At 43.7% G+C, this 15,000-nt stretch overlaps 1 protein-coding gene across 3 annotated transcripts in view; it reads right to left on the reverse strand.

Moving 5' to 3' along the window:
* rap1gapa (RAP1 GTPase activating protein a) overlaps nucleotides 1-15,000 on the reverse strand; it is a 93,488-nt gene that overhangs the window by 9,593 nt on the left and 68,895 nt on the right. The gene's annotated exons all lie outside the window — the stretch shown is intronic.

Below are 15,000 nucleotides of genomic sequence, written 5' to 3' on the forward strand. Positions count from 1 at the left end.
TAAGTGCGTGGGTGTAATGTAAGCGTCAGTAAAAGTCTAGTGTTGCAAAATATAAGTAAAGGGTAAAGCTAGAGATAAGGTGTGTGTTGGAGAGAAATCAATGTGTCGTTAAATCAGAATGTGCCTAACCCAAATGTGACCCAGAGAGAGAGTGAGGGAGACAGAAACAACCCTGTATATAGCCCAACCCATTAACCTAGGTGTATACCATTAACCAATCAGTTGAGCCAAGATGGCCATGTGTGTGTATTGGCCATGCCAGGCCTGAAGAGGGCACAGGGGGTCGTAACACCTCCCTTCCTAAAGAAGTTTTCCTCAGGGAAATCTTCAGAACAAATATCAAAGACCTCCTGTGGTCCTAACAACATCCACAGCCATCTCCCTATCCTGGGCCCTAGGACAGTAGAGAACAGAATGGACAAGAGAAAACACACAGAGGCTATGCGTAATAAAATGAAATAAACTCAAGCGCTCCATACAATAACACCATCTTAAATAAACTAAACAAGGTGTCAAAATAAGACCTAATTTCCCACATAAACTTATCCTGGTGTAGTTTTTGGAAATAATGGGGAATGTTGCCAAGACTCCCCTCTTAAACCCAAATAGACTAACCACAGAACCAAATTACCACAATGATATCCACTAACAGAAGGCACAAAACACCAAATTTGTCCCACTGTGTTGTCCTTCACAGAGCACAAGCACCGAATGGGTGGCGCCAACCCGAGCTCAGTACTATGCACTGTAAAGACAGAAAAAAAGGTCATTAACAAAAACAACAATAGTGACAATGAGGGTAAATACACTTCTAGGCTACCCTTAGTGTCAGCTGAGGCACTACCATCAATTTCCACCAGAGGCTCCACCATAGGTGTCTCACTTTTTACCTCAATGGCCTCAACAGATAGACTCACCTGACCAACAGGCGAACCCAACAGGTCAGTCTGATTCACACACTTGGTCTTAGAAGAACTACTAGATGTTTGTCCAAGATCTAAATCTGGGAGCTGTTTCACCACAGTACAAACTGGCTCCTCAATGCAGTCATTCTCCAAATGTCCCACCTCAGACACAGGCGCATCAACAGTTGACGACAAAACGCACCCTTTCCCACAAACTTTACCTCCCGCCAGATCATTCCCAAGGATAAATGACACTCCAGGTACTGGAAGGGAAGGCCGTACGCCCACCACAACCTTACCAGTGACCGTCTGGGAGGTCAAGTGAATCTGATGGAGGGGTACAGGAACAGTCACAGCCTCAAAGCCTCTGACCCAAACATTCCTGCCCGTTGCAGTCTTGTCCGACAGAGGGAGTACACCATCCAACAGGAGAGACTGGGTAGCCCCAGTATCTCTGAGGATGTGAATGGTGACAGGATGGTTTTGACCAGGCAAGGAAACTTCTCCCTTTGTGATAAAAGGAGCATAACCAGTGGGCGGGCTGTACAAGGTAGCATGGGCTTCTCTTGAAACAGTTGTTATCAAACCCACTGATTTAGCCTCTTCCTTTTTCTTAAGAGCATGACATTCAGAAACCTTATGGCCAAGTTTTCTGCAATAGAAGCATGTGACGTCCGACTTAGTAGTAAGGGCATGGCTAGAGCTACCTGAGGGACAGAACTGTGTGGAACCAGAATCCCTAGTCCTCAGTCTACCCTGGTCACTCCCACCATAACTGTTACCCCATCTACAGTCGAGAACAGATTTATGTGTAAGCACATACTCGTCAGCCAAAACTGCTGCTGCATCCAATGTACGAACTTTACGCTCATGCAAATAGGTGGCTACCTTTTCCGGAAGGCAATTTCTAAGCTCTTCAAGAAGAACTAGCTGCCTGAGATCCTCCATAGACTCAACTTTCTCAGAGCTACACCAGCGCTCAAAGGACCGTTCCTTCTCTCTGGCAAACTCTACATAGGTTTCAGGATCTAACTTCTGTCGGTTCCTAAACCGTTGGCGATATGCCTCAGGAACTAATGAGTAAGCGTGCAAGATGGTTGTCTTTACTAAGTCATATTGCCTGCTTTGCTCCAAACTAAGGGCAGACAATACATCTTGGGCTCTACCAGTCAAAACACACTGAAGCATAATGGGCCAAACATCTTTAGGCCACTTTAATGTGGAAGCTACTCTCTCAAAATGTGAGAAATATTTCTCGACATCCTTTTCTGCAAAGGGAGGAACTAAACGGATGTTACGAGCTACATCAAACATGGGCTGTGCAGGGCTTACTGGAGGTGATGTAGGGGAAGGAGAGCGGGATTCCAACTCTAATTTCTTTAGAGCAAGCTCATGCTGGCGTACCTGTTCACGTTCTTCTCGTTCCATTTTCTTTGACTCCATCTCAATCTCAAGCTTGCGAAGTACAAAATCTCTCTCCAGCTCTTTCTCCTGAAGTAATCTAACCTCATGGTCAGTTTTAAGCTTGTCCACATCAGACTTGTCCTGCAATACCTCTGTACTCCTTGTTGCAAGGCCACTACCCGCTGCAGATGGCACTGATGAAACCGGTTGGCTAGGACCAGGTTGAGCAATGATCACACCTTTATTAATCAGCTCATTTTTAACGGCTATAAACAACGTTTCTTTTAATTTTTTCTCTTGAGATGTTATAATAAATCCATAGTGCTCAGCAAGTTGCCACAGCTGGTCTTTAGTAAAACCTGCAAGCAATTTCTCTGAGGGAGCACCTATGAACTCTTCGAGAAATGTAGCCATAACCTCACTGATCAAGCCTACCACAAGACAACTACAGACAGCTACCAGCAAATTCTCACTTAAAGTGTAAACACAGAAAGACAAAAGCAGCTATTGCTACCTAAGTGATTTAAAATAAGGTCACAATAAATAATGGCACAATGACGATTCTCTCCACAAATAAGATATGCACACGCACAGCAACAGCTTGAGGATGACCTGCAAGCAGAACACTATATAGCATAAGAACCAAAGTTCTAAACAAGAGCTCCACAAAGCTATACTCACAAACAAAATGCTATTTAATGATCGCTTAACTGGCAAGTAATCCTCGCTACTGTTCTACAACTCCAAGTTATCATTACCTTTAACAAACACAATGATTTTGCATATCGCGCATTTTTAACAAACAGCGAATGCTTTCACACAAACTGCAACACTACTGACGTGACATTGACTTACCCAAATTTACGCACACTGCACAAGGTACTCCACACAAATCCAGGTGAATCCAGCGACTCGCTGCTATTTTTGCCGTATCCGATAATTAAACAGAGCTCCGGTCCTAATTATACCCAACCAAACTAACTCACCTGGCTAGTCTTCGAGGGCCTGCTGGCCTCGGGGCGACTGGATAACGCATGAACTCGTCACAGTACAATGAATTGACTGCGCGAAGCGTGCCCCCGACAGGAATGCGTGACTCCCGACCAGGATTACCCCCCAGAGAATAATCTAATAAGAAAGAAACAAACAGTACCCCGATGGAGAGGCTGCAAGCAACCTAGCTGGGATACTCTTACTAGCCGGAGTCTGCTAATAGGCTAATTGAATTAATCAAGAGAGCGCCTCACCTGGATTTTTGCGAGTAACTTAAAGGTCCAAATGTTACAATTTACTTGTTGTCCCGGACGAGCCCCCAATTTATGTTACGGCCGGCTCGAGACCGTACATAAAGAGGAAGGCGGACAACAGTGGTTTGGTCAACCAAAATATATTTATTTAATAATAATTAAGAATATGAAATTACTGCAGTTCTAAGATGTCTAGGGGATAAATAATAAGGTATGTAAGTGCGTGGGTGTAATGTAAGCGTCAGTAAAAGTCTAGTGTTGCAAAATATAAGTAAAGGGTAAAGCTAGAGATAAGGTGTGTGTTGGAGAGAAATCAATGTGTCGTTAAATCAGAATGTGCCTAACCCAAATGTGACCCAGAGAGAGAGTGAGGGAGACAGAAACAACCCTGTATATAGCCCAACCCATTAACCTAGGTGTATACCATTAACCAATCAGTTGAGCCAAGATGGCCATGTGTGTGTATTGGCCATGCCAGGCCTGAAGAGGGCACAGGGGGTCGTAACAATAGTGATATAATAAATAAAGTTCATGATTTAGTATAATAAATAGGATTAAAAATGATTTCGTTTCAATTATTAATTCTTACAGGAAGTTTTGTCACTTAATACGAATCAGCCTATCAGAATGGCTGGTTGCAACTTCCTGTTAGAGAGAGAGAACGCTAGTCAGTGAGGAGAAGTCACGCACGCTGAAAGTTAACAGCTAGCCAACAACAAACCAGTGAGCAAATAAGTGCAAGTCGCGTGAAAACGTTTATTTTCTTTTCTTTTCAAAGTGTGTTTGTGTTACATAAGGTCTACGAGGTAGACTGTGTTATTTTCACATATTAGAGAGTATAGTAACCACCGTGTATTGGAGCCACGCACCGCTGGCGAGCCTCCCACCCGAGAGAACCATCGGAGCATCATCTAGCTGCATCCATCGGATCCATCGACATTGGGATAACAACAAGAACTCTTTCTTTGGAATTTGCGGTAGGACTTTTTAAAAGCCATCGTCATTTTCGTGTCAAGAGGATTGTTTATTGGACTTCTGAATTGCGGTAGCGTGGGACTCATTCGAAACCGAAACCTAACTCATCTCCACGTTTTCCACGTGGATTTCACTGGATTGCTCAACTGGCCGCTAGCAAGGTTAAATGCACTGACTGTTTAGCACATTTGATTGGATTGAATTGCATTGTTACTGAAAGCACTGTTTAACATGATATTTGATAGTTTTATTCACTAACGTTTACAGCCTTACTGTTATATTGAATGGTGAATGTTATCTTTGAAACCTGATGGTATTAGCCTACTGTTACATGTCAAAGCTACACTGTTTTGATTTTGTTTTTGAACCCGCTAAACCTAGTAGCTCACTGGTTTAGATAGCTAAAAGCTAATGCCTGATTCTAAAAATAGGCCTACTAATTTAAAGCACTTGCTGCGTTAATGCTACTGATTCAAAGCTATTGCTGCTATTGATTTAAAGCTATTGCTGCATTGATCATTTTGATTTAAAGCATTTAGTGCTATTGACAATTAGATATTGTTGAACTTAAAGTTAAAGTACGTACTAATTGAAATAATATTTTCTATTTGACTTTAGCCTAATTTAAACTCATTAATACTAATGTGAAAAGTCTTATTAGGTTATTCAATTTAAAATAGGATTTAAACAGAAACCGAGTTAACTCTAAATGGAAACTAAATAGTAAGTTAAAGGCAACTTTAAACTAAACTTGATAATTACTTTCTTTAAACTAAAACAAGTTAAAAGATTGAACTGTATGCTTTATTACCTGAAAGAAGAGGTAATCACTTGAGACAGATACTTATACTGGATTCCAATTCTTTATTGAATATTGTCCATTTCATGTCTCTAATGGTACCAATGTATGTTTTCTAGTTTTGCTCTTTTCCAATATAAACAAGCCGGCATTTAAAACTGAATTCATGGTCTGTGGTGTGTCTAATGTTATTTTGCTGTAATTATTGTTTTAGCCACTTCTGCTCCCTACGAGCCTAGTCACTGGTCCTAATATAGCATAACTTATCACAAATCGAGGTAAGTGCTACAATATAAATGGCGAGCCAGCCAGGAGCAGTTGAGTGCTAAAATAGAGATAATTACTTTATTTCACTAAGAATTCTATCACCCAGACCTAAAATAGAACCAAGTCCGGCCAAAATGGAAGTGGTAGATAGAGAAAATGTAAAAGTGCCTAACTCAGTCATTATTAGTGGACTTACTGACACAGACAAAGATCAAGACGTCACTGACTTCCTGAACCGGTATGGACGTATCGGGAGAACAATCAGAGTAGATGACCCTGAATCCCCATACCACAGAAATGCCATTGTGGAGTATGAGAGTGGAGCTGCAGTCACAGCCCTCGAGCCTTTGCTTCCACATAGCTATGAGAGCCCTAGTGAAGTGACTTATCAGATCAAATCCCTGTCAGCTGAATATGTCCCCACTGTGACTGGTGGCGCCGTCCAAAGCTTCTTGACTGAACTGCAAAAGATCGCTAAACTGAGTGGTCGATCCTATGAAGAGATCCTGCGAGAACAGCTGTCTGAATGCAGTAAATCAGTAGCTGTCCGTACAGAGCCTGTCAATGAGCCTGAAATCGAGTCTTCCCACACTGAAGTCGAGAGTGAACAAGAACAACCACCAGTGGCGCAGCCACAAGCAACCTCTCCTGTTGAGACAAAAGAGCCTGATGAAACTCCCCAACGTGATGCTGAGGCCAAAGCTTTCAGTCCGGTTAAAGACAATAAAGCCCCTATGACTGCTGCAAGTTACTCTAATCCTCCTGAAGTGCAACGAGTGATTGTGGAACATGTAGTAAAAAGTAATGCCCCTGCACCAGTGATGCATGCGTCATTCAGACTCAGACAATTCTCTGGCAAAACCCCTTGCCCGAATCACGAAATAGATTTTGACACATGGAGAACTAGCGTTGAGCTCATTCTAAAAGATCCAGCTCTGTCTGACCTACAACGCTCAAGAAAGATTCTGGAAAGCTTAGTTCCCCCAGCAGCCAACGTTATCAAACCTTTAGGCCCACAGGCCTTGCCTGAAGCCTACCTTGAGCTGCTAGATTCAGCATTCGGAATTGTACAAGATGGTGATGAGCTCTTCGCTGTGTTCCTCAACACGTTCCAGAATACTGGAGAGACAGCCTCCCAGTTCTTACACAGACTACAGACTGTTCTCACCAAAGTATTGAAGAGAGGTGGTCTATCTGCCAGTGAAGCTGACCGTCACCTCCTGCGCCAGTTTTGTCGAGGGTGCTGGGACAATGTACTGATAGCGGACCTGCAGCTTGAACGCAAGAGAGACAACCCACCTCCCTTCTCAGATTTGCTGATGCAACTGCGTATAGAAGAAGATAAGCAAACTTCCAAAGAGAACCGAATGAAGAAGCACCTTGGTGCCTCAAAGCAGAAAGCCAATGTCCGTCTCTTGACAGCAAGCTCTCTCGAAGCCGATACATCAGTGGAGGATGACCTCACTGCACTGAGGAAGCAAGTTGCTCAGCTACAGAGTCAACTCACTCGACAAAAGACAAAGAAAGCAGAGTCCAGCGCATCTCCAGACGAGGTCGCTGAACTGAAGAAACAAGTTGCAGAGTTGAAAAGCCAGCTCACAAGCAGAAAATCAAAGAAACCCCCAAAGACAAAGGACAATGTGGCACAATACAATTCAAAGCGTCAACCCAAGACCCAAGCATCTGATAGCCCTTCAACTTCAACCCCGAGGCCTAGTACCAGACCCAGGCCATGGTATTGTTTTCATTGTGGCGAAGATGGCCATATTGCTCCCACCTGTGACAATGAGCCAGATCCAGCATTAGTAGCTGAAAAGAAAATACAGCTGAAAGAAAAACAGGCCTCGTGGGACAGTCAAAATGGTTCATCCTCTCCCCAGCATTTAAACTGAAGTCAGCCCTCATTGCGGGACAAATGAGAGCTGAAGGCAGTGAAAACCGTCCCACCTCTAAACACAGCAGATCCCGCAACGTGAACCTGCCAAAGGGACTAGTTGGAGCTAAATACACAGCCTGTGTGCTCATTGATGGACAAACTTGTAACTGCCTTCTCGACACAGGGTCTCAAGTGACCACAGTGTCACAATCCTTCTATGAAAACAACCTCCACAACCTGGAGATCCACCCTTTGAACGAGCTGTTAGAAGTTGAAGCTGCAAATGGCCAAACTGTGCCGTATTCAGGATTCATAGAAGTAAACATCACTTTCCCCAAGAACTGTTTTGGCTCCGAGATCAATGTGCCAACTCTTGCGTTGGTTGTTCCTGACACACGCCCTAGTGCCCAATCCACACTCCTGATTGGCACAAACACCTTAGACCTAGTGTACGAGAATTGCTCCAAAGCAAACACAGATCTTCAAGCTCTCCCATATGGTAGCAGAGTTGTCCTTCAAGTAATGCAACAGAGAAACAAGCAAAAAGTAAACAGCAGCTTAGGACTAGTGAGGCTACCAGGAAAAGATCCCACAGTTATCCCTGCTGGTCAAAGCTGTGTGATTGAAGCGTTAGCCCATGTTAATAGCCAAGCTTCAGACCGATGGGTTGTTGTCGAACCCCCCTCCTCGTCTTCCTTACCTGGAGGCATGTTAGTCACTAGTTGCTTACTCAGTCTGCCTAACAATCCATCCAAAAAGCTGCCTGTGGTGTTGCGCAACGAAAGCAAGCACGACATAATCCTTTCCGCAAAAAGCATCATAGCTGAGGTGCATGCGTTGCAGGAAGTTGTCCAGAACAAGTGTACACCATCTAATGCTGCACGCCACGGTAGTTCCCCAAAGTCCTTCAACGATGTAAAGCTGAACTTAAACTTCGATGGCTCCCCACTTCCAGCTGAATGGAGAAAACGAATAGAAGAAAAGCTATGTGCTATGCCAGAAGTGTTCGCTCTACATGACACAGACTTTGGTAGAACAGACAAAGTTAAGCACCAGATCAAATTGAGCGATGAGACTCCCTTCAAGCACAGACCTCGACCCATTCGTCCACAAGACCTCGACGCAGTACGGAGACACCTTCAAGAGCTGAGTGAGGCAGGAATAATTCGTGAGTCAGAGTCACCATTCTCTTCTCCTATAGTAGTAGTCCGAAAAAAGAATGGGGATGTGAGACTCTGCGTCGATTATCGCAAGTTGAACCTGCAGACAATCAAGGATGCTTATGCCTTGCCTAACCTAGAGGAGACTTTCTCTGCACTCACAGGCTCAAAATGGTTCTCCGTCCTAGACCTCAAATCAGGCTATTATCAGATTGAAGTAGAGGAAGCTGATAAACCCAAAACAGCCTTTGTGTGCCCATTGGGGTTCTGGGAGTTCAATAGAATGGCTCAGGGTATAACGAACGCACCCAGTACGTTTCAAAGGTTGATGGAGAAGTGCATGGGGGATATCAACCTCAAAGAAGTCCTCGTCTTTTTAGACGATATCATAATCTTTTCTGAAACTCTCGAAGAGCATGAAATCCGTCTCCTCAATGTCATGAACCGTCTTAAAGAGTATGGCCTGAAACTGTCCTTGGAAAAATGCAAATTCTTCCAAACGTCTGTAAAGTACTTAGGCCATATCGTGTCTCAACATGGCGTTGAAACAGACCCCCAAAAGATTGAGGCCCTGAAGACTTGGCCTACCCCAAAGAACCTCAAAGAGCTACGCTCATTTTTAGGCTTTGCTGGGTATTATCGTCGATTTATCCAGAATTATTCGAAGATTGTAAAGCCATTAAATGACCTCACTGCGGGGTACCCACCTCTTAGAAAGAACAGCAGGTCAAAAGAGAACAGCGGCCAGTACTTCAAGCCAAGAGAACCTTTCGGAACACGATGGACTGACAGCTGTCAACGCGCATTCGATTCCATCATTGACAAACTCACCACTGCTCCAGTGTTAGGATTTGCCAACCCAAAGCTGCCATATGTGTTACATACTGATGCAAGCACGACTGGATTAGGAGCAGCCCTATATCAGGAGCAGGAGGGAGCCATGCGTGTTATAGCTTATGCAAGCCGTGGATTGTCCAAGAGCGAATCTCGTTATCCAGCTCACAAACTTGAGTTTCTAGCCCTCAAGTGGGCTGTAACGGAGAAGTTCGCTGACTACCTGTATGGAATCCCTTTTACAGTGTTCACAGACAGCAACCCGCTAACTTACCTGCTCACAACCGCCAAGTTGGACGCGACGAGTTACCGTTGGTTGTCTGCCCTCTCCACCTTCAGCTTCCAGCTGCAGTACAGAGCGGGTAAACGCAATCTCGATGCAGATGGTCTCTCGCGACGTCCGCATGCTGAACCTGTGAATGACCTAGTCTCTCAGAAAGAAGAGGAGCGAATCCGTCAGTTCATACACCACCACTTACCTGAGTCTGACACAGTCACACGGATCTCCTCCAAAACTGTGAACGCTGTCTGTGAAAAACATCTCGTCTGCCCTCCTGTAAACATTCAAGAGAATGGTCTCATCAATCCAGTTGTTACATCCCTTGCCATGATGGCTAAAGCGGTTCCAGACAGCTTTGAACATTGTGATGGATTCCCAGTCATTCCCAGTATATCAGAGGAAGATTTGATACAGCAACAGAGAGCCGATCCTGCACTCTGTGAAATCATCCGTCTGATGGAAACTGGGGAATCTCCTCCACCAGCTGTTAAGAAGGAGCTTCCAGATCTTCCCATCTTCTTGCGAGAGATGAACAAGCTGGAATTGAAAGACAACATTGTCTACAGGAAAAGGCAGGTCAGAGAAGAAACTCAATACCAGATTGTTTTGCCTGTGAAGTTTAGAGACATGGTGCTGAAAAGCCTTCATGATGACATGGGTCACATGGGTTTTGACAGGACCCTTGACCTCACACGATCCAGATTCTTTTGGCCCAGGATGGCTACTGACGTTGAGAAGAAGATAAAGAGTTGTAGCCGCTGTGTACGTCGTAAAACACCACCAGAGAAGGCAGCACCCTTGGTGAACATCCAAGTCACAAGACCCCTGGAGCTTGTCTGTATGGACTTTTTATCGATAGAACCAGACCGAAGCAATACCACGGATGTTCTTGTGATCACTGACTTCTTTACTAAGTACGCACTGGCGATTCCAACTCCTAATCAGAAAGCTCGAACAGTGGCCAAATGCCTGTGGGAAAACTTCATAATCCATTATGGATTTCCTGAAAAACTACACAGCGATCAAGGCCGAGACTTCGAGTCTAAGACAATTAAAGAACTCTGTGATCTAGCAGGCATTACAAAAGTGAGAACAACACCGTATCATCCCAGGGGAAACCCCGTGGAGAGATTTAATAGGACTCTATTAAACATGCTAGGTACTCTCAAAAGCCAAGACAAAACTCACTGGCGAGACTTCGTGAAGCCATTGGTGCATGCGTATAATTGCACGAAACACGAGACAACTGGGTTCACGCCATACGAACTCATGTTTGGCCGTCAGCCTCGGTTGCCTATCGACCTTGCCTTCAATGTCCCATTGAACAGCAACAACCAGAAGTCTCACTCTGAGTATGTAAGAGCTCTGAAAAGCCATCTCCAAGAGAGTTACCAGCTGGCTAGTAAGAATGCTGCCAAGACTGCAGCCCGAAACAAAGTCAGATTTGACAGACGTGTCACTGAATCCACCTTGGATGTGGGTGATCGTGTACTAGTCAGGAATGTTCGTATAAGAGGAAAGCACAAGCTGGCTGACAAGTGGGAAGAAACCGTGCATGTCGTTGTTAGCCGGAATGGAGACCTTCCAGTTTACACCGTTAAGCCGGAGAACAAAGATGGTCCCCTTAGAACGCTGCACAGAGACCTCTTGTTACCATGTGGTTTCTTACCAGTTTCTGAGGGAGGACCCCCAGCTGTGTCAGACAAACCTCAAAGACCCAGTACACGTCAACACCCACAGCCTAGTCCTGACGAGCAAGAACAAGAGTCAGAGTTTAACTCTGTTGAAGATGACTTTGTGTCGTATTACTATTACGATCCAGTCTCAGAACCCATACGATTCACTAGAGAATACTCTAGGACTATGCCTTCCAGAGAGCAGCCCAGTTCTTCTGTCGAGCCTACCTGTACGGGCACTGAAACAGTCTCGAACAGCGTTCCGGAGGAATCTGTTGAAGCCTCATCTGGAAACCCACCTGGAAATGACACTGAACACTTAACTGAAACGGAACCCGTCACAACAAATGACACATCTGAAAAGGAAAACTCACCTGAACAATCAGCAGAAACACCTGTGGAAGGAACAAATCCTGAAACAGAAACAACTGAAGCTGAACCTGAGGCCTGTCACGGAACAGATTCCGTGAGAAGTGTTGAATCTGAACCTGCAGAAGATGGTGAAGCTACACATCAAGATGAAACACAGATTGATGAAGACAGAAATGAGGAAGAAGGAAGTGAGATTGAGAATACAGAGAGAAGATCCGCAAGACACAGAGAACCAACAAAACGACTGACTTATAATGAGTTAGGAAACCCCTTACCCAGATAGCAAAATCATTATGGCCCAAATTTGGGCCAAAACTGGCATGCCATTTTGGCAAAGCTTTGGAATGATGTACGGCCCAAATTTGGCCCAAGTTAGGCATGCCAAAAGAAAAACAAAAGCAGGCCAAAGCCCAGCCAAAACCTATTGTGGAATACCAAAATGTAGCCAGAAGTATCCCAAAGAGTGGCCAAAATCCCAAAACCTTGCCAAAAAGATGCCATAACTGACCCACAGTGATGCCATAACTGACCCAAAGTATAGCTATTTATTAATTTATTTATTAATTCATTACTTTATTTTTTTTATTTATTTATGTGGATTAGTTAGGCAAAAATGTCCTAGTATCCTAGGCTCATAAATTAAAATGTTAAATTATGTTCTATGTGGATTATGCACAAAAAAAGTGACAATGTATTTTAAAGTGAATATTTGTTTTTATTGGTATTCATTCAGTTTGCAGCTCCTGGTTGGGAGCCGGCTGACGTTTTTTCCTCACATCGCGCCCAGTAAAACCATCTCTTCGTAGCCTTTGTAGCCGATCTGTAAATCCGTAGCAGCCGAGCAGGTTGGATTGCGCCTCACTGCATCTGAAATTGAAGACATACACAAAGAAAGTTTGTGTCAGTGATTTTAACAGATATAACTGGGTTTAAACAGCAATAATGCATGCTACAATATTTTTCACGATGCAAGTTCCAATAGAACTCATAGTGTGGGAGATAGGTGTGTGGGGCTGTGTGTCTGTGTCTCCAAGAAACATTTCAGGAAGTTTTCTGGAAGTTCAGTTCTGTTAAACTCTACTAAGAATAATTGTCTGACAGAAGACGCATAGGTGCAGGAGCTTTTGGAAAAGAGTTATCAGAGCCTAGAACAGAATGCTTGTAATAAACAGTGATGAACAGTTAAATGCTTACCAATCACTACTGCCTTCAGATGCAGTTTCTCAAAAAAGACATCTTTGACATCGGCTCCCCCTGCCAATCCAATAGTGATGACCTACAAAAGAAAAATAACCGGTCCGGTTGTATTACCATAACATTTTTACCATTCATTCAGCATTACCCACTCTTAGAGAAATCAAAGCAGCTCACCAATTCCTGACGAAGGTCCCGCTGGGTTGCCAGGTCACCCTCCAAGGCCTCCAGAGCCTGTGTGTCACCCAGGGGAAAATAGGGAATATGCTTGGAGGTGGGGGACATCTTGATGGATTAGTGTAGGTCTTGAATTATTTGTATCACATGCTCCTCTGCTGGTCCAACAGGATTTGTTGGTTCACCAACAGGTCACGCAGAAGAGCTGAAGAATACAAAAGCATCATTTAATATAAAAAGGCAGTTCTGAATCCTCAACATATATGTCATAGGCTATGTATTTGCCCAGCTAGCCATCCATCTATTTACACCCTCCTAGCACCATGCATAGGACAGCCCTTTCCTAAAACATCCAAACAGAGTTCTGTCACATCCAGAGAAATTAGGCCTAATTACCATAGAATATTCTTAAATGTACAATGTACAATTGGACATTATTTTTTACAAAGGAACAAGGCCTACTGCATGGGGAAATGCGTTTCTCCAATTATCTAACTTCCTGTAGGCTTACGTGATTTGTGATTACGTTACGTTGTGAAGTTACAGTTATGCCACTAGCTCTCAATGACAGTCTCCTGAAGATATTAATGTACTGCCAGGAGAGCAAGATCCTCAGTTAGCAACAAGTTTGGCCAACGGATTCGTAGGTTTAAAGGTGGGAGCTTTCTGCAATACGCAAAGGCTAATGCTATATTTTTTTTGTCTGCATATTTCCAACCGGTACGCTAACAATTGGCCTAGCCTGCTCGCCAAGGTAGCGGGTGTACTCGATTTACCTACTTCAAATCTAACACGTCTTTTTAGGCTACATTAAATACAAGGCGTAACGTTATTATACACAAGAACAACAACATATTTTTTTATAAAGAGAATAAATGTAGGCTACTTACCTTCAGTTATCACAACGGCAAACTGATGGAGGCTCTTCTCCGGGCAATGCATGAATTCGAATGTTCAAAATTCCCGGTCTCTGTGCATTCTTTTGGCAAGCCATGATACAGCCAAAGCTCACCCATGAATCATGAGATGCGGTCCCGCTCATCACATTGTCGGCTGGTTAACCAGACGTAATCCATAACTTAGCCAGAATTACATGGCGCCCTTTATTTATTATGGCAAATCATAATTAAGCCATAGGTCGCCCAAAGAACGCACGCGCAAGTCATGAGATGCGGTCCCGCTCATCACCTTGTCGGCTGGCTAACCAGACGTAATCCATAACTTAGCCAGAATTAAGGCAGATCATAATTAAGCCACAGGTTGCCCAAAAACCTTTGAGTGGCCTTTTCCTGTGCCAAACAAAGCCCAAAGAGGCCACATGTATGCCAAAGGAAAGCCAAAATGATTTGCTATCTGGGTAGTGACAATTGTGCAAACATTATTTCAGAGTTTGAGTGAAGCTGTCACTAAATCTCTTCTAGAGCCTAACTTTAGCAAAAAGACACTAAAGTATGCAAAGAGACTTGCATAGATTCAAGAGGGGAGGGTGTAACCCAGGTTAAAATAGCCATAAATACATTCTTGAATAAATAACAATAAAAATACTTTTGAATAAATATAGTGATATAATAAATAAAGTTCATGATTTAGTATAATAAATAGGATTAAAAATGATTTCGTTTCAATTATTAATTCTTACAGGAAGTTTTGTCACTTAATACGAATCAGCCTATCAGAATGGCTGGTTGCAACTTCCTGTTAGAGAGAGAGAACGCTAGTCAGTGAGGAGAAGTCACGCACGCTGAAAGTTAACAGCTAGCCAACAACAAACCAGTGAGCAAATAAGTGCAAGTCGCGTGAAAACGTTTATTTTCTTTTCTTTTCAAAGTGTGTT

The sequence above is a fragment of the Sardina pilchardus genome, chromosome 7 (genome assembly GCF_963854185.1).
Source record: "Sardina pilchardus chromosome 7, fSarPil1.1, whole genome shotgun sequence".
NCBI lineage: Eukaryota > Metazoa > Chordata > Actinopteri > Clupeiformes > Clupeidae > Sardina > Sardina pilchardus.